Raw genomic sequence first — 20,607 nt, 5'->3', positions numbered from 1 at the left:
TTAGAGTGAATTTTGGGAAATACTGAGGGACTTCTGGGGGATGAAGTCCAAAGGTTCAAAATCTCCATTTATATAGCCCTCTTATAGCATGGAAATCTCCAAACCCTGCCTACTTTTAAGACTGCTTCCAATGGGAGAGCCCCTTTACTTGTCTGATTTTGATTTCTGTCCTGTTGAGATGCTTTGTAATGACTTATTGGAAAGAGATTCAGAAGGCTTCTGCTACTCTGCCACCATCTTAGCTTCACCTCCCCAGATTTCTCTGAATCTCTCTTTAACCATTTCTTACATTTCAATGATTTTCTCTTATATTCATAATTTGTTTTGATGGTTTCTAATTTGTAGGTACCCATTTTGTTTCCCATTCTTTCCTTCTAAAACAATACATAAATAGGGCATCTATTCTACCTATGGGGCACTCAGGCACCTGCTCTTTCTCTTTCCTGTAAGGAGACTATCTTAATTCTGTATCCATTCATGGGAACCAGGTTCATTCTTGGTATACCTTGTCCTCTAGGAAGAGGAGCCAGTTTCTTTTCTCAAACTTTCTGGTTCTTTGTACTCCTTCCCTAGATCCCTGAGGAAAAAAAATCACTTGAATTCAGGTAATCTCTAGGATCTACCTCAACTAGAGAAATAAAAAGTTCTCAAGATACCATATAAATCAGGTATAGGATAGATATTTATTCCTTTCTCACTTTAGAAATGCTTAACACAAAAGATTCACAAGTGCACATTAACAAAGACAAGTAGCCAAGTAATCATTTACAACAATGTTATGCTCTTTCAGAAGGTTGATACTTAATGTCAAAAACATAAAACATGTTTTAGGATTGCTGAATTAGCATTCCATTTTTTCCTTTGCTCTGTTCTGTCTCCTTTTCTTCTCATAAAGTTAGACCAGGGCTTGGGTTTATCCTTCTATTTGTGGTGGTTTTCTTTCACTTAAAACAAGCCCCCCTCTACCCCAATTGCAATGGTAACAGTGAGTACTTCCCATGGTGCAGTCAGCACCAGTTGAGCATTCAGATGATTTCTCAGGTTTCCTTCAAGGCCAGGAATATCTATTTCAGGATTAGTAGCCTATTTTTAGGAAAGACAAAGAAGAAAAGGCAGTTCTGAGTTTGAGATCCAAACTCAGGTTCTCCAAAGGTAAAACATATGCTTTAGTTGCCATGTATACATTGATACCATGCTGGAGTTGGGGAAGAATGTCTTTTCTCTCATTCCCCATTGGAGAGTTTCTCACCACATTCACAAAAGTGAAATGAAGAGGAAGGGAAAACAGAGGATGCTTTTCCTTTTTCAGTGAAGGATCAATTTGCTGTCCTGATGCTGTCACAGTTGGAATAAGACCAGTGGAAGAATGAAGGTTTCCCACACAATCCCAGAGTTCCATACTCTTCAGCACTGAACTACAAATGTCCCTGGAAGTTGTTTAGGGGAGCTCCAAGAACATTTTTTGGGTAGGCCTTGAAGGCTCATCTCTACTCACACTTCATGGGGCTACTGTAATTTCATCATTGCTATACTACAACAAAAAGAACCTCTATAATTATATTTTTACATATAACCCATAGAATTACTGAAAATTCCATTTTTTAAAACTTGGATTTTTTTGTTTAATTTTTGATGTTTTTATATTTGTTTACTATCCATTTAAGAATGACATGTATTTATGTCAATTATATATCTTGGACATGAAAATTTTGTCAGAGAAAAAATTTTTTTAAACCCTTAACTTCTGTGTATTGGCTCATAGGTGGAAGAGTGGTAAGGGTGGGCAATGGGGGTCAAGTGACTTGCCCAGGGTCACACAGCTGGGAAGTGTCTGAGGCCGGATTTGAACCTAGGACCTCCAGTCTCTAGGCCTGGCTCTCAATCCACTGAGCTACCCAGCTACCCTCAGAGAAATTTTTTGACAAGATTTCTTCCACTTGTTTCATTTATATCTGAATTGATTTTGTTTTTTTTTTTCCAAATTATCCATGTTTTAAAAATGTCACGCCAGTCTAAAATTTTACCTCACCTTGCCTCACCTCACAGTTTCACAAAGTCTCTCATTCATATCTTTGTGGACAAAATGGAGAGTTGTAATATGTGAATGATATCTGGTGGAATGGTTGAACCCAAAGAGAAATCATTAATTGGTCAATGCCAACTTATCAGGAGGCCTTAAATAGAGCCCTACACCCACTCATTCAATACTGCCTTTATTGACATGGTTGAATGCATGTTAAATATGCTTGTAAAATCTGTACGTGCCATGTGTCTGGGAGAGATAGCTAACACATTTTATGGCAGATCCAAGACCCAAGGACATTTTGATAGGTTAAAATAAAAGGCTATATCTAATGAGATGAAATTAATACTGATCAATTATAAAGTTTTACAGCTGGAGTAAGAACAACTCATATTGCAGGTAGGAGAGGTACCTAGTAAAAAAGCTTCTGTGAAAAGAAAATAGAGGTTTAAATGGACCAGATGTCTAATGTGAGTTGACAGTATGATCTTAGTTTAAGCAATAGTCATGTAGTGTCTGGAGAGGGAGAACTATATTCTGCTTAGTTAGAACATAGCTAGAACTTGTGTAGAAGATAGTAGACTTTGAGATCAAGAAGTTTATCTCCAATCTCTTCTCAGCCCCAGTGATTGTGATGTAAAGAGCAATAAATAAATTCCAAAAGAGAGAGACAAATCTGCAATAACCAACAAGCATTTAATAAGTTCTCATCATTAAATTTCTTCTCTGTCCTGGATCCTGAGCTAGGAGTATTGAGAAGATGAAAAAATATGCTAGTCTTTCCTTTTAAGGAACTCTTTTTATCTCTGGGGAAAAACATGTACACATACAAATACATTTAAAACACATGCAAACAAAACTTATGTGGAACTTCAGAAGGAGGATGTATTGAGAAATAAAATAGCTGAGCTCTCAGACGTGATTGCATTGGGATGACTACTCTTACTGCAAACTATGTCTGCTTTGATTCCTTTGAGAAAAATGTGGCATTAGGTCTGTCAATAGCATGGAGCCAGTCATTCTAGATAGGAGAAAGCTATATTTTACTCTGTCCTACATATCCTTCTCAAAAATTCAAATAGATGTTCTCTGCTGTCAAATTTCAGATGATATAAATGGCAGGAAGAAGAATATTTTAGACCATAGCTCAAGTTGGCAGTGCAAAATTTCAGAAAATAATTTTTCTTTTCATAAACTGAAAAAGTGTGATATGAAATTAACAACAAACAATGGATACAGAAGGGCACGATATTGTTTGTACAGTCATTTTTGAGAATATAATCTCATTTTATAAAAAAGAATGTGCACATATAAGGGATGAAAAGGGCAGCCAGGTGGTACAGTGGATTAAGCTCTAGGCCTGGAGTCGGGAAGGACAGAGTTTAAATCCAGACTCAGATAATCACTAGGCAAGTCACTTAACCCTGTTTACCCCTGTTTCTTCATCAGTAAAATAAGCTGGAGAAGGAAATGACAAACTACTCCAGTATCTTTGCCAAGAAGATTCCAAATGGGGTCATAGAGAACTAGACATGACTGAAACATGACTGAGCAACAATAATGAAAACAACAACAGTTGAAACTATGATTTAAAAAACATATAGGCTATTTAAATTGGTATCTATTTCAAAAAATGAATGTTGGAAAGGCTTTCTACACCTTTTGGATTTTTTGCTTCATTTAGGTGTGAGTTTTTCCTTCTGATTTATTCATGGGGCTTTTGTTCTGAGTGTAATTCAGTCTAATTTAATAACAAGTATCAATTTTTGAGGGATGGTACACTATATTTTTACTAAATGATGGACAATTTTAAATTGTTATTTTAAGAGTGTATTTTGAATTTTAAATGGCCTCTTATGTATGTTTTCTTAAGTTTCCACTTTCATGGACTTTCCTTAGCTGTATCTCCTCTCTATTCTAGTTCTGACTGCAAATCTCTGCCCTCAACCCATATTCCATCTGTTCCTAATATTCTCTTCTCCTTTCCTTTGGAATTATGGATAGTAACACAGTTTCTTAACAGTTGCTTTTTCATGACTTCACAATTATGCCACAATATGTAGTATAAAAGCAATTCCAAGAGATTTTTTCCCATCAAACACACAATTTTAAGGTCTCATATTTATGTTTTAATCCAGACAATTTTGGTCTCTACTCCTGAGTACATACATGAATGAAAACTTACTATTAAGAACTTACATTGTACAAAGCACTGGTCATACAAACAGAAAAGCAAAGCCCGTCTCTGCTTATAACACATTTGGAAGGTTTTTGTTGCAAAACAGAAAGATCCCGTGATCCTTAGTGTATAATGGTAAAGCACATGGTAGTCCTTTTTTAATGCCATTCTCAATGATAAAATCAAAAAGGTTCCTGATGTTGAACCATATTTCAGTGCTGAGGACTTGAGTGTCAAAACTATTCTTTTCTGAGCCTTTAGTATTTGTAGCTGGAACTGGAGCAGGAAGAGTTGCCAGGTTACATCTCCACCAGGGTGGCTTTCTAGTATGGTGGATATGGGCACTGAAAAGAAGCATTTCTCATCTCAGAGCTCTTGTGTTGAAGGTTCTAGGCTGTCTCCATCAGAGTCCAAGGGAAGATAGATGTTAGGTGACATAGTGGTGGTTTGATTTGCTTGGCATATACTACTATCTTTCTGTCAGGGTGCCTTGCTGCTTCATTGCCTTGTGGTTGGCAATTGGTGGAGAGATTCAGTTGTTTCTTCACTATATTTTCTTCCTCAGATGGTTATGGGGCAGGACCTATGGTCTACCATTCCCTTTTCCTTATCTGTTGATACTTGGTAGTTGATTCTAGCTAGTAGTGGCATCTCTTTTTATATCCCTAGTGCTTAGCAAAATGCCTGGCACATAGTGGACACTTAATAAATGTTGGTTGATTAATTAATTTATTGGTGAGGAAAATATTTCTCCCTCCAATAATGATTAGGGACTGAGGTAGAAGCAGTTCTTGTAGTCTGAGGTAGGGATGTGACATTGTGATTCTAAAGGCTCTTGGATTCAGGGTCCTGGGCTAGCTGTGCCAGTTCTTTTTTTTTTTTTTTAAACCCTTACCTTCCGTCTTGGAGTCAATACTGTGTACTGACTCCAAGGCAGAAGAGTGGTAAGGGTAGGCAATGGGGGTCAAGTGACTTGCCCAGGGTCACACAGCTGGGAAGTGGCTGAGGCCGGATTTGAACCTAGGACCTCCAGTCTCTAGGCCTGGCTCTCAATCCACTGAGCTACCCAGCTGCCCACTTAGCTGTGCCAGTTCTGAGGGGACAAGCTGGTCAAAGTGGTGGTTGTTGTTTGATTTTCCTAGCATATATTGCTTCCTGTCTCTTCCTTAGGGCATCTTGATGCTTCCGATATATTGACTTGCCTGTCCTGAATAGGATCGAAAAGTCTAGATGTAGTATAAAATGTTTTTGAAAGAATTTTATATTAACTAGTTATAAGAATTTATCATAGAAGTTCTAGAACTGAACATTAAACATAACCACTTTCTTGCTTTTCTTCTAATTTTAACTGCATTGATTGTGCAACAACTTTTAAATTTTATTTAATCAAAATTGTACATTTGTATCTTCTGAGATGCTTTAAATCCTTCATTTGGTGATGAATTCTGTTCCTATCCATAGGCAGATGAGAAAGGTGATTTCTTCCTTGTTTCTATAAAGTTACCCTCTAAGTCTAGGTCATGCTTCCATTTAGAATTTATCTTGGAATATGTTGTAGTCTATTTGTCACACTACTTTCTGGTTTTTCTTCCCTTTGCGGTAATTGTTTATGTCTATCAAACACTACATGACTGTTTTCATTTACTTCTCTGTGTTATATACTTAATTTCTTACATTTATCCACCTCTCTATTTCTTATTGAGTACTAAATTGCTTTGATAGTTACTGTTCTGAAGTATATCAGGTGCTTTTAGGCTTCCTTCCTTGCCCATTTTTAAAATGATATCTCTTGAGCTTTGTGTCCTTTTGTTTCTCTAGATGAATTTTGATTTCTTTTTCTAGCTCTATAAAATAATCATTTTGGCATGAAATAACTTGATCAATTTAGTGTCATTTTTATCATATTGGCCTGACCTTGCCAATTAGTTTGGACTTTATTTCTATAAAAACCGGAACTTTTATAGCTATATCCACCGAGTTCCCTATGAATATCTTGGAAGATTCTCAAGTATTTTGCACACATATTTTGCCCTTTTGGTGAGCCAATTCAATCTTCTTCTACTTAATATTCTTCTCTCTAGGTTTTTAAGACACTGTTCTCCCTTGTTTTTGTTTTATTTTTATTTATTTTTTTTTCTACCTATCAAACCATTTCTTCTTAGTCTCCTTTGCTGTATCCTTAACCCTCTAACCAGAGTGGTTCCACAGCTCTCTGTCCTAGGACCTTTTCTTTTCTTCATACTATTTCATTTAGTGAACTCATCAGCTCCTCTGGATGATTTTTTTTCAAATCTGCCTCATCCCAATCTCTCTGCTCCACGTCCGTGGGCTGGATTGAGGCAAGGCATACAGGATGGGCCCAGGGACAGTTGGCGACTCAAGAAGGAAGTTGTACATTTGGGCTTCACTCTCTTGATCTCCTTGCCAGCGGCCAGGTGCTGAATCTGGCTGCAGACCACACTGCTCTGCCTCTGAAGCTTGTGGTGCTGAGAGGCGGCAGGAGGTGGCAGGCCGGGGTGGCCAAGGGGCTGACCTTGGTTACCTGGGGTAGTGGGGGCTCCTTGGTGAGTACTCGATGCAGTGCTCCATGAGGCTGCTCATGAGCTCTGCCTGCTTGGTGTAGAGCTTCAGCAGCTTATTAACCGGGTGCCCTCACTCTCCCCGTGGAACACTGGACATGCTCATCCTCACCCAAGCATGTGGAGTCCCAGGACAGCTCCTGGAAGCGCAGGTCAAGAGGACGTGCTTCTCCTTAGTGTACAAGACCGGGACTCCCCCAGTCAGGGCCTTGTTCCCGCCTCGATGCAGAAAGCCTTGGGCCGGCTGTCGACCTCACCTCAGAAGCGCGCGCACCCAAAGTAGGGCAGCTTGTGGCACTTGTGCAGGTAGGCCCGGTAATGCTTGGTAAGCAACTCGGCCTCTGGGCCTGACGCCTCCTCCTTCACCTCCTGGTAGGGGCTCAACAGCCCTGATTTCCCCGGGGACCAGCCAGGTTCCCTGCTCCGGAAGGCTGTGAGATGAGAGGGCAGGAAGGAGTCGAGCTTCTCTTTCCCAGCACTGGCTGTCTGCTCGCGCTGGCGGTAAGGGCCCAGCTTCAGGCGGCACACCAGGGCGCTTTGCTTCTGGCAGTCCTCAGCACTGCAGGGATAGCACACTTCCAGCAAGTTGAACTTGGTCTCTGCCTATAGCAGCCTCAAGACTTCCTCATTGTTGACCTATAGCTCCCTCTGATTTGGGGAAAAGACATTCCTTCGGAACTGCAGGGAAGGCTCATCCACTGCGATGCGGTCCTCAGGGGCATCCAGTGAAGCAGAACAGCAGGTCTGGCCACTGAGGGCACACCTTGTATGGCTGGTGTTTCGGTTTCAGCTGCACCTCAAGCAAGCATAAGATGAACCAGAGGGCGATGGCCTTCCTTGAAATGCTGCAGGGTCTCCAGGATGGTGCAGTGAAGGTCCTGGGCTGTGACGGAGGCCATTTTATCCTCAGCCAGGGGCACCATGGTACCGTCCATTAGGCACACCAGAACATCGGACACTGGGGATCCCATGGAGGACATGCTGCTGCGCTGGGACAGCTGGGGGGAGGTTGTGGTCTGGGCCCCTCCTCCCCACCTCCTTCCATCTAAGGGGGTCTGTGCCTGGAACAGGGCATCCTGGCAGTAGGGCTAGGGCTAGGAGGGGCTCAGGGAGCAAGGGAGGGGGTTTTCTTAGACTGGGGTGTGTGGTCAGAGGAAGACTGGGGGGGAAACTAGAATCAGGCTGTGAAGGGGCAGAAAAAGGCTAGGAGGGGTGGTGGTGGGAGGGAGGTGCATGCCTTTATTAATTAGTCTTCTTGTTCTTATGTAAATAGATCTGGAGAAATTGTGATGAATATGAATGAGCTTCATTTTAAATTATACATAGCAAGAGGCTATAGAGATTCATGTGAATCCTAATGATAACTGGTGGAACCTCTTATGACTGCAGGGAACGGATTTGCTTGTAGTTGTCATCAAATGGACTCTTATAATATTGGGGATGGTGATATGTCTTAGAATCAGCATTAGCTGTTCTACTACTGTTTATAACAATCTTTTTCCTGGTGAAAAAATTACGTACCCTCACACTGTGGATCATGGCCAAGTTAGAGGAAAAATAGAGCTCACTTTTGAGTTAAAAACAAAAAACCTTTGTGTTGTGCCTCTGCTTCGCTGACACATTGTCACATGGAATGTGAATTATGGATTCCTAATATTTAAAATATTTTATTATTGTTTTTCTTTATATTTAAAATATGATATTTGAATTTTTTTATTCTTATTTTTTGTACTTGAAGTACATGGAATCAGTATTAATGTTTTTTATTTTGATGGATAAGTTTACAATATCTATTAGCTTTAATACCAATGCATACCCAAAAGCTTTAGACTATGGAAATCTGCCATTGATTGTTAAATATTATGGGACTTTTACTAATAATTGTGTCTGATTTCAGAAGAAGAGATCACAAAAGAGCCACTGCACAGTGCCAAGAAGTACAGCATCAAGAAGACCAACAATCCCTGTGGGATTGATGAGGACCTGTGCTAAGACCCAGGACTTGTTTTGAGGTTTGAGGAAGCGGCTGTTCGACAAATCTAGACACTGGACTTCCCCATACCAGATTCCTACAAGTACCTTTGTTTGGCTTTCATTTTGGCTCTCCTATCCCTAAAATTGAAGGTAAAATCAGACCAGGGAAGCATACTTCCATTTTGCCTCAGAATCTAGTCCCTTCTCTTTTATAGTGTGGCGATTTTCTGTAGTCCTAGCTGCCAGTGGGTAAGTGCAATATTGCTGCAATTGTCCTGCAGGCTTGTAGGACATAAATCACTTTAATGGGCCTTGGTGTTGATTCAATGACCTACTAAGGATTTATTATTTTTTTATTCTTAATTATATACACGTAAGATTTTGATATTTTTTTTATCCAAAATTTATTTTTTTCTCTTTTATTTTTTTTTTTTTGGGGGGGGGGTTGGTTTTCTTTTGACAATTGATTTATATACCTCATAACTCAGTCATTTATTCTGGCATGATTCTGGTGTTAGCCAATGCCCTTCTCAGGGGGGATTGTAAAATTACCCTAAAATCCAAGGTTTCAAATCTTTTGGAGAAATTTTAGGAAGAGAGAATCCCAAATCAAGAAAGCAGAGCTTTTGGAGAAGGTGCCATAAGGATGTCCATGGAAACCACACACTGCATCAAAAGATCCAGAGCGAACTTTGGGATATAATAAACTGAACTGAAAGTGGGTTGAACATATCATTTATTCTGAATGTAAACTCTTATGCTGATGGGGAGTGCTCCCTAATTGGCTTTTTGTCAATGTGTCTATCAATTATTTTTGTTTTCTTTTTGTTTTCTTTCCCTTTTATCCCCAAACTGTTGTAATTCTCTCTTTGTAAAGTGTAATGTTTTAAATACCTCTAGAAAAAGAAGCTTTAGAGGTATAAGCTGGTTATGTGAAATGATTCATTGTGGAGATTAGGCATGTTAATGTCCTAAGACCCCAAGTGCAAAGATTTTAACATGCTTGTCTCCCAATAGAATTACAGGGGGGATTTTGTGTAAAGGGAACCTCCCTCCCCCCGGGGTTGTCCAACCTGTGTTCCTGCGCTGCATGAATGGACAGCATGTGAATGCACAGGTGATGAATCAGGGGCAAAAGTAAAGATAAAATTGGGGCTGGGTGGGGGGGGGGGCCTTGGTCTATTCCCTTATATGGAGGCCATGGAGGATCATGGCTGATGGAGATAGCTATGTGGACACATGGTTAGAATTAGAATAGAAATAGTCTTTAACCTCTACCTATCTGCTTTATCTATTTCAAATGAATATTAATAAATTATGGAAACTAAGAACCAGGAGTTCTTAATTTAACTTTAACAAAATCTTATCCTAACCTCTCTAACATCTCCAACCATCTTCCAAATATCTCAAACTGGATGTCTGGTAGACATCTTAAACTAAACATGATCAAAATTTAACTCATTATCTTTCTTCCTAAAACCTTCCCCTCCTCTCAACTTCCATTTTACTGTAGAGGGCAACAGCATCTTCTCATTTTCTCAGACTTATGACCTAGGAATAATCTTTGAAGCTTGTTTGTGGGGTAATTTGGATAGCAAGGTGATTTTGTATGCCACCATCTTTCCACAATCTGCCTCCATAGTTTTCTTTATCTGATTTGTATCTCCCTGATATAGGTATCAAAAAACATTTGTGACACAGAATTTGGAAGAGTTCAGGATTATGCTATTATTTGTGCATTTCTCTCTATCCCTTTCTCTTCTACTTTTCCCTTTCTTTGCTTCCCATTCTCTTTTTGCAAAAAAGAAGTTGATAAAAAAAAAAGGAGTTTGCCTAACACTTGTGGACATATTAAAAATATGATTTTTAGCTTTTATGAGAATTGCAAGAAATAAATATTTCTCATTTAAGATATCTTTCTTTTTCTTGTTGGACAATGGGAAGGCAAAGAATAAAACCTATTATTCCAGGAAATATATCAAAAGCAGTAAGCAAAAACCCAAAGATCCCAGCTTTGGGGATAAGAACTCACTATTTGACAAATACTGCTGGGAAAATTGGAAAATAATATAGCAAAAATTAGAATTAGATCAACATCTCACACCATATACCAAGAAAAGATAAAAATGGCTATATGATTCAAACATAAAGAGTGATATTATAAATAAATTAGGGGAACATAGAGTAACCTCTCAGATCTATAGAGAAGAGAAGAATTTATTACTAAATAGGAGACAGAGAACATTACAAGATGTAAAATGAATAATTTTGATTATATTAAATTAAAAAGTTTTTGTACAAACAAAACCGATGCAACTAAGATTAGAAGGGAAGCAATAAATTGGGAAAATTTTTAATAACAGATTTCTCTGATAATGGTCTAATTTCTCAAATATATAAAGAACTGAGTCAAATTTATAATCCAAGTTATTCCCCAATTGATAAAAGGCCAAAGGGTAGAGCAGGCAATTTTCAGATGAAGAAATCAAAACTATCAATAATCATATGAAAAAATGTTTTAAATTCCTTTTGATTAGAGGAATGCAAATTAAAACAAATCCAATGTACCACCTCACAACTATCAGATTGGTCAATATGACAGTAAAGAAAAATGATAAATGTTGGAGAGGATGTGGCAAAATTGGGGCATTAATGCATTGCTGGTCAAGTTGTGAACTGATCCAACCATTCTGGAGGGCAATTTGGAATTATGCTCAAAGGATTATAAAAGGATGTATACCTTTTGATCCAGGAATACCACTACTGGGTCTGTATCCCAAAGAGATAAAAAAATGTGAAAGGACTTATTTGTACAAAAATATTTATAGCTGCTCTTTTTGTGGTGGCAAAAAATTGGAAAGTAATGAGGTGTCCCTCAATTGGGGAATGGGTGAACAAATTGTGGTATATGAAGGTGATGGAAAACTATTTTGCTATAAGGAATGATGAGCAAGATGATTTCAGAAAGAGCTGGAAAGACCTACATGAACTGATGCAGAGTGAAACAAGCAAAACCAGAAGATCATATATTACCTATATGTATATATCATATATACAGTAACTGTAATATTGTGGAATGAAAAAATGTGATAGACTTTGCCACTAACAGCAATATAGTGACCCAGGAAAATTCTGAGGACTTATGAAAAGGAATGCTATCCACTTCCAGAGAAAGAACTGTTGGAGTAGAAATGCAGATAAAAACATATGATTTATCATTTTTTTTGGTTTTTGATTCTATAAGATTATTTACTTGTAAAAATGAATAATATGGAAATATGTTTTGTGTGATAATACATGTATAATCCAGATTGAATTGCTTGTCAGCTTTAGGATGGGGGAGGGAAGAAGGAAAGAAGACAATATGGATCGTATGACTTTGGAAAATTGCTATTAACATAAAAATATTATTAAAAAGTAATAATCAACTTTTACTTTTCTCTAGATAAGAGCTTTTCCTCCCTAGAATCCTGAAGTGATTGGCAGCAAGATTTACTTAAGGGTAGGACCCTCTTTTCCATTCAAGGGTTAAGATATTAATCAAAGGGAGGAAACTCTTTCAATCCTATATTCTAATGGTCAAAGAAAGAATTATAGTTCTGGGTAGTATTAGTAGATTAAGTGACTACAGTTCTGAAATGTTATTTCCATACTGTATTTTTAACATATTATGGCATTTTTTCTTATTCAAGATTCCTATAAATATTACCACAAATAATTTGTTGTAGAGAGATGTCTAAGGACATGGGTGGATTGTTGCTATTTTGTACTTTTTAAGGTAGAAATGACTTGCATATTAAATTAATGTTAAATATGTTTTTTTCTTGCATATTTGTACTCAAAATGCAGAGTAAAGTATTTCATATGTTTCTTTTCTGTTACCCCTCTCCTTTCCCTCCATGTCACTAGTTTTATATTCTTTCTTTTCTCTGAATTCCTCTTTCAGACTTCTGGCTATGGGATTGCTTTGATGATAGCTATTCTTTACCAATTTTGCTCTATTTTTCAAATTCCATTTTCTGTATATTTCTCTTTTAGTTTAATGTATTTGCACATCATCATCCATGAGTGTTTTTAACTTTCCTTTGTCCAGTCCAGATTAAAATAGGTTAATGGAATCATTAACTTCTCTCATCCTTTCTTACTTATTTGAACATTTTTCATTTCATTCTCTCCTGTTTCATGAGATTAGTTCTCTCCTTTTCTTCTTTTTCTTGTTATTATCTATTTATTCCAAGAATCCTCAAAGATAATAAAATTATCTTTGCTTATTCATATAACTATTATCTTTTAATATCTTTGAATGTAATTTTTTTCTTTGCTTACTAAGACATAAAATACATCATTGTATAATCTCTTTCAATTATTTAAGTCTATGTACAGTTCCATTTCTTAGTGTCTATTCAGTATTTAGGACTTTTCAGTAGAAATATTCACAAACCTTCAATTTCATTAAAATTTCATTTGTTCCTTTGTAGGATCATTATTTAACTGGATAGATTAGTCTTGTCTGTAAGGGCTTATTTTTTGCCTTCTATATGATTGTATCTTATCTTCTGTTATCCTTGATACTGGAATTCTTAACTTCTAAGTTCTTGTAGAACTTTTTTTACATAGTTATTCTGGATTTTGGCTATTTTTCCTTTGAGTTTCATTCAGCAGGGAACTGTCAGATTCTATTTTCATACTGTCCATCTCAGAGATCTGGTGTATTTTCATTTAATATATCTTGAAATGAAGTATTCAAATTTTTTATGGAAGTTGGAGAGGACCGTGATTTTCAAGTAATTTAATGATTCTAAATTTGTTTCTCATCATCTTGTTTTAGAGGTAAACTGTTTTTGAGATTACATTCCTTACACTTTATTATCTCTACCTTCTTTTTTTTACTGTATTTCCTCCCCTCCCCACATCTTTTTTATATTTCTTCTTAATTCAGTTATGCTTTTCTGAGTAGCCTATTCTAATTTTTATAATTTAATTCTTGAGTAAGATTTGTCCTTTGTTTTGAGGTATTATATTTCCTTGCAGTTTTCCTCTCCCTTGCTATTTATTCTATTTTGCATCTTTTGTTTGATTGATTTGAAGAACTCTTATAGTTCTTATGGCTAGGACACTCCTTTAGTTGAGGCTCTACTTGGATTTGTTGTAGAGCCTCTTTTTTCTTTTGGATTTACTACTCAGGCTTCTCTCAGTCTAAAATATTTCTCACTTGTGTTGTTTTTTCTGTTTATTCATATTTATTGCCTCATTTTCTGGTTTGGGGAGTTATGTTTTGATCAAAATCTATTCCCATACTCCTGAATGGCACAGGAATGCTCTGCTGGATCCTGAGTATGTTTGCTAAAATCAGGCCCTAGTTTTTTGCAGAGATTTTTTTTTTTGTTGTTGTTGTTCAGTCGTTTTGATCATATCTGACTCTTTGGGACCTTTTTGGGGGTTTTCTTAACAAAGCTATTGGAGTGGTTTGCCATCTCTGGTTTATTTTGAAGTTGAACAAATTGAGGCAAACAGGATTAAGTGACTTGCTCAGGATTATGCAGCTAATAAATATCTGAGACTGGATTTGAATTCAGGTCTTCCTGACTCTATTCTGCTGTTTTAGTTTCAGGTTGTCTAAATATTGGACTAGGCTGGAGTTGCGTAGATGTTGGGTCAAATTCTGGCTGCTTCATATTGCTCTGATTCTCTGTCTTACTGTAGCTGGGCTTTCAATGCTTCCCCATAATTGTTATTACTCTGATCATTTCTCCCATTGGAGCTCTATAGCTTCTCTGAGGTTGGTGTTTTTGGGTTTGGCTTCTCTGAACAATTACCCTTCTTTGGTGGTGTTCTTGGCTTATATCCTGCTGTAGGATCTGCCATTGAATGAGTTTATTTGAACACATAGAATCAAAGAAGTAAAATATCAGAAGGGCAAGAAACTCAAATTGTTTTAAAACCCAAAAAAGCCTTGAAGATTAACAGACAGACAGATATGAACAATATTTTAAAGACTGGTCACTTGACTCACACCTGTACTCATGTTGCCAATAAAGATACAAGGAAGTTGTAGTGCTTAGGAGTAGTCTTGTATTCACAATGATGATCATCAGAAATCAGTTGCATTTGTTAGCAGAGACTTGAATGACAGTGAGGCTTGTTATTCCATACATAATCTGGAGTTTTTAGCATTAAAGTGGATTGTCACTGAGAAATTCAAAGATGGTATGTATCTGAAGTGAACAATATTCTAAATGTGGGGCATTTCGTTTTCACCTTAAACTTTAAAATCCAAGTAGCACAAAGTTTTCCTTTTAAATGGAATAGTTGAATTGGATAATCTCTAAAATCTATGATATCATTATCTTTAAAAGGGATATTTGTGGGGCATTCTGTTTTCCCTTTTCTCCTATAACCAACCATTCTTCTCTCTTGGCCTTTTGATTTCTTGATGACATTATTTACTTTTGTTTTTCTTTTAGAATTCCTCAATGGTTATGTTCCACCATGGTCATACCTGCCATTTGTCTTTTCATTTGACCTCCATATGATATTCATTTTTTAGATTTAGGAGGTAAGAGTGTTGAGTAACTCATATATACCAACAATAATAAATTGTTTTGTATTAGAAAGATCGGCTTTTGCTTTCATGAAAAAGTTGGGGAGATCAGTAAAAGAGTTTGGCAATTCCCTAGTCTATTTAATTAAGCCTCAATCTGAACTCTGTTTTTCGTCATAGTGGCGAATAGTTTTTGAAGCATGCAAATTTTGTTGCAAGATTAAGAAAAAAAGAAAATGGCAAGTGATTTTTGAAAACATCCTTTTGAAAACAGCAAATCAGCAATTATAAAATTAATAGTTTTTTAATCATGGTGCTTTGAAGAATTTTGGAAGTGTTCAAGAATGAAGGAAAGACTATAGACATTGAGGAAAAGTAAAGTAAAACAAGGCAATTAAACAAAAACTAAACATTCTAAAGCTCTTATATCTTTATAATAGGAGTTTGAGAACTAATTGGTACCTGGGCATTTGTAGTTCAGAGAAACAAGTACTCTCAGGTGAAGCTCTCCTGAGCTATTGAATTTGAAGTCCTTTTCCTCTTCATTGATTGAATTTGAAGTGGCTTGCTGTTTTTGATATGTAGCCCAAGAGACATGATTTTGATCTTCCACCTATTAGATATTTTCTGAGTTCCTGACACATAGTAGGCACTTACTAAATGTTTATTGATTTTTCTTCCTTTCTTTATCTAGAAGATATTTTTAGTGTAGTATCTATTTCTATCTATTAAATAAATACTCTTTGATTTTACTGATTAAGAATTTATTAGCATCCAGTTTCCCTGTGACTGTTTGAGCTTTTTGTGATGAATAATTAGGGTGAGGGAACCTTTCCTACTGATTTAAAAAATTTCACTTTCATTTAAAATATCACCTCCTCACTCTCTGCCATCCATATAGAAATTAAGAATAAAAAGAGAAAGGGGAGAAAAAGTAGTTTGGCAAAATAAAGCATTATATCACCAAAGTCTGATAATGTATGCAAAATTCCATACCCACATTTCTACATCTGTTTAGGAGGGAGGAGGAGTCATCTTCTCAGTTCTACTTATAGTCCAAGTTTTTTTGGTTACTATAATCATTTAGCTTCAAATGGGTTATTTAAAATAGCCGAATTTAACAAAATTCTGTGAACATAAAATATAACTCCTGGACAGAATTGTTCTTTGTTATAGAATTTTGACAATTCATTTAGAAATATATTCATTCAACATACATATTTTAATCATAGCCAGTTAAGTAACAAGGGCTTGCTGGGTACTAGAAACTATAATAAGGTATGGGGATATAAAGATAGTAAAAAATAGTCCTGATCTCAAGGATTTTACAACTAATGAGGGAAACAACATGAAAACATCTATGTACAAACAAGACATCTACTGGTTAGGAAAAGGGATAATCTCAGAGGAAAAAGTAAAGCTTCAGATGAAGGAGCACTGGGGAAGCTATGTAGCTCAGTGGATTGAGAGCCAGGTCTAGAGATAGGAAGGTCTGGATTCAAATCTTACTGCAGATACTGTGATCCTGGGCAAGTCACTTAACCACCATTGCCTAGCCTTTCCTACTCTTCTGCCCTAGAACCAATACTTAGTATTAATTTCAATATGGAAGATAAGGGTTTTATTTTTTAAGAAAATATTAAAGAACATTGGAAAAAGCTTTTTACAGAAAATGTGACTTTAACTGAGACTTGAAGGGAGCCAGAGAGGCTAAGAGAAGGAGATAAGGAGGAAGAACATTTCAAGCATAAAGATGAGTTAGAGTAGTCATTAAAAAATGCTTGGGTTCAGAGATGGAGTGTGTATAAGGAACAACAAAGAGGCCAGTGTCACTGAAGAACAGACCATATGGAGGGAATAAAGTATAAAAAACCTGGGAAGGAAGGAAGAGACCAGGTTATGAACAGCTTTAAAAACCAAAATTTTATATCTTATTCAGGGAGTATTAAGGAATTATTGGAATTTATTGAATGGAGGAACACAATCATCAGACCTTTGCTTTTTTTTTGAACCCTTATCAACTATCTTAGAATCACTACTGTGTATTGATTCTAAGACAGAAGAGTGGTAAGGGCTAGGCAATGGGGGTCAAGTGACTTGCCCAGGGTCACACAGCTAGGAAGTGTCTGAGGCCGGATTTGAACCCAGGACCTCCCGTCTTAAGGCCTGGTTCTCAATCCACTGAGCCACCCAGCTGCCTCCCAGACTTTAGAATCATTAATCTGATAGCTTTGTGGAGGATAGATTATAATGAAGAGAGACAATGCTTGAAAATGAGCTGGGAAGCTATTGCTATTTTAGAGGTTTTTTTAAAAAAATTTTTATTTGTATCCCCAGACTTCATCACAAGGGATAGTCCAGTTGTGAAGTGACAAAGGCCTCCACCAGACTGGTTGGAGTGTCAGAGAAGAGAAGAAGGCATATATAAGAGATGCTATGAAGGTATAAATGATATAACTTGACATATGATGGACTATGAGGGGTGAAAAAGTGAAGAGTCAAGGATAAACTAAAGCTATAAACTTGGGTGACTAGAGAGATGGTGGTGCCCAGACAGGAACAGGGGAACTAGGAAAAAATGTAGATTGGAGAGAAAGGTAATTTAGTTTTGGACATGTTAAGTTTAAGATGTCTATGGGACATCCATTTCAAGAGGTAGGTGGAGATGTGAGTTTGGTTAGGGCTGGATAAGAAGATCTGAGAGTCACCTGCATATTGAATCTTTATATGTATATTGAATTATTGAAATGATGGGAGCTGATAAGATAATACAATGAAATAGTATAGAGAAATAAGAGAAGAATGCCCAGGGCAGAACTTTGAGGGACTCACATAATTAGGAGGCCTGACATTAATGAAGCAGTCAGATGAGCAGGAGGAAAAGAGGCAGAAGTGTCACAAAAATATTGAGAGAAGAGAATATCAAAGGAAGAGGGACAGTAGAATGGACAAAGTCAAAGGCTACATAGGTCAAGAAGAATGAGGACTAAAAACAAGGATAGTATATATTGCAATTAAATCAGTAATGACCTTGGAGAGAGCAGTTTCAATGGAATGGAGAGATAAGAATGTAAAATATTAAGAATAGAGTCATGAGGATCTTATCAAGGAGTTTAGAGAAGAGGAGAGGAGAGGAGAGAGAGAGAGAGAGAGAGAAAGAAGAAGAAGAAGAAGAAGAAGAAGAAGAAGAAGAAGAAGAAGAAGAAAGGAGAGAAGAGGAGAGGAGAGGAGAGAAGAGAGAGACTAAGAAAGAGAGAGAGAGAGAGAGAGAGAGAGAGAGAGAGAGAGAGATTTCCAGGCCTAAAGACAGGAGGTCCTGGGTTCAAATCTAACATGAAAAACTTCCTAGCTGGGTGACCTTTGCCACTCTTCTGCTTTGATTCTAAAACAGAGATTAAGTTTTTGTTTTTAATAGAAGATATGGGATAATAGTTACAGAGGGACAGTAGACCAAGAGATGGTTTTAGAGGGTGAGGGAGATATGGGCATATTTGTAGTCATTAGAGAAGCTGTCAGTAAACAGGGAACAACTAAAGCATTTATACTCATTAAGCACTTCTTAGTGGAAGAACACTATGTAAACACTAGGAAAAAAAAACCAAAACATAGTCCCTGTCCTCAAGGAGCTTAAATTCTAATGATAGTAAAACATGTAAACAGTTAATTAAATAGAAGGTATACACATAGTAAATGGAGACTTTATAAAAAAGGGAGCTGAGAACAACTTCCTACTGAAGGTAGAATTTAAACCAAAGAAACTAAGACATAGCAAACAGGGGCTAGAATCATGGCTGACAAATATTGCAAAGCAGGAAGAGGATAAATGGAGTGTCCAGTTTGAAAAACTGGAAGTTTGAGGAAGTTTAGAATTGTTGAACTTTCACTGAATGGAAAGTAAAGTGTGAGAATACTGGAAAAGCAGAAAACAAACCATTTAGAGAGAATTTAAGATGTCAAACAAAGGAGTTTATAGTTGATTCTGGAAGTTGTAGGTTTGTAACACGGTTTGATCTATGTTTTAGGAAAATCATTTAGCTGGTGTAGAGAAGAATGGATTGAAGTAGAGAGTCTTGAGGAAGATAAGTTATGTGTCTTTTGGAATAGTACCATTAAACCATGATGAAGGTTTGACTGATGGTTATGTCTATTTGAGCAGAGAAAAAAGGAAAATAGGTGAGAAATATTGTGAATGTAGAAATGATAAGATTTTCTAATAGACTAGATATAGTCTATTATAGGTGAGACTATGTGCCTAAGAAGATAGCGATACCCTCCAAAGTCATTCACAAGAGTGGAAGATTTTGGTAAAAATGTATTGAGTTCTCTTTTGGACATGTTGAGTTTGAGATATCCTAAAGGCATCTGGTGATGTGGAACTGGAGTGAAGTTCAGACTACATATATAGATTTGGGAATCATCTATATAGAGATGACAATTGAACATTAAGGGAATTGATGAACTCACTAATTGAACACATTTCTATTTTTAATTATCTCTTTTAACCTCTCATTCCTCTTTACTTCTGTTGTTATTGAAATTAATTTGTGAGAGAAAACAGTCTCACATGAGGCTCTACTCCCTTATTTAATCCTTCATTCAGAAATCCATGATGTAGAGTGGTATTATTTTGTTTGATTTACTTCTGATTTGTTAGATTACATACACTCACATACACACACACACAAACATATACATATCACTATCCTTTTGGTTTTTTACATTTTAAAAAATCTAACTTAAAATCTCATAAAATATATTAAATTCATAAATAAAAGGTATGTATTTCACTTGGAGCCATAGAACAAACTATATTTTAAACAATTAATATAATTTTATAAAACAATAGGCTAGCTAAATAAGTCTCTCCATGAATTGCATTTATTTCATTTTTATAATTTCCAAGCCAAGTGGGATAGTGCCTGAATAATCTGTGATTTGCAGTCCTCCATATTGCTACCTGGATTTTCCAGTAGACTTCTTCTCTTTGAAGTGGCATAGTGATGGAGTAAGCAATCATTAGTCTTGAAATGACCCTTTCTACAATATCCTCTTTTTATCTCCTTAATCAGTAGAGTTGTGCTCTAAGGACTGGCAGGTTCACTGGCTAAGCTACATTTATTACAGAGGCACATACTGAAGAACTGTGTATTTACCAACATCAATTTACCCTTACAACTTGACTACCACGTTCTACAAAAAAAGAGGAATAAGATAAACTCCCCCTCCCCCTTCCTCTAGAGCTCATTAATATCTACTCTCTTTTCTCATCCAGAACTAATGTTTTTATCACTACCATGGCATGAGCTGCTTT

At 36.7% G+C, this 20,607-nt stretch overlaps 1 pseudogene; it reads right to left on the bottom strand.

Moving 5' to 3' along the window:
* Positions 1-6,499: 6,499 nt before the first annotated feature.
* Positions 6,500-20,607, bottom strand: part of LOC123252218 — a 158,711-nt pseudogene continuing 144,603 nt past the window's right edge.

Source organism: Gracilinanus agilis, chromosome 6, assembly GCF_016433145.1.
Source record: "Gracilinanus agilis isolate LMUSP501 chromosome 6, AgileGrace, whole genome shotgun sequence".
Classification (NCBI taxonomy): Eukaryota; Metazoa; Chordata; class Mammalia; order Didelphimorphia; family Didelphidae; genus Gracilinanus; species Gracilinanus agilis.
This window is presented reverse-complemented; position numbering and strand designations above follow the sequence as displayed.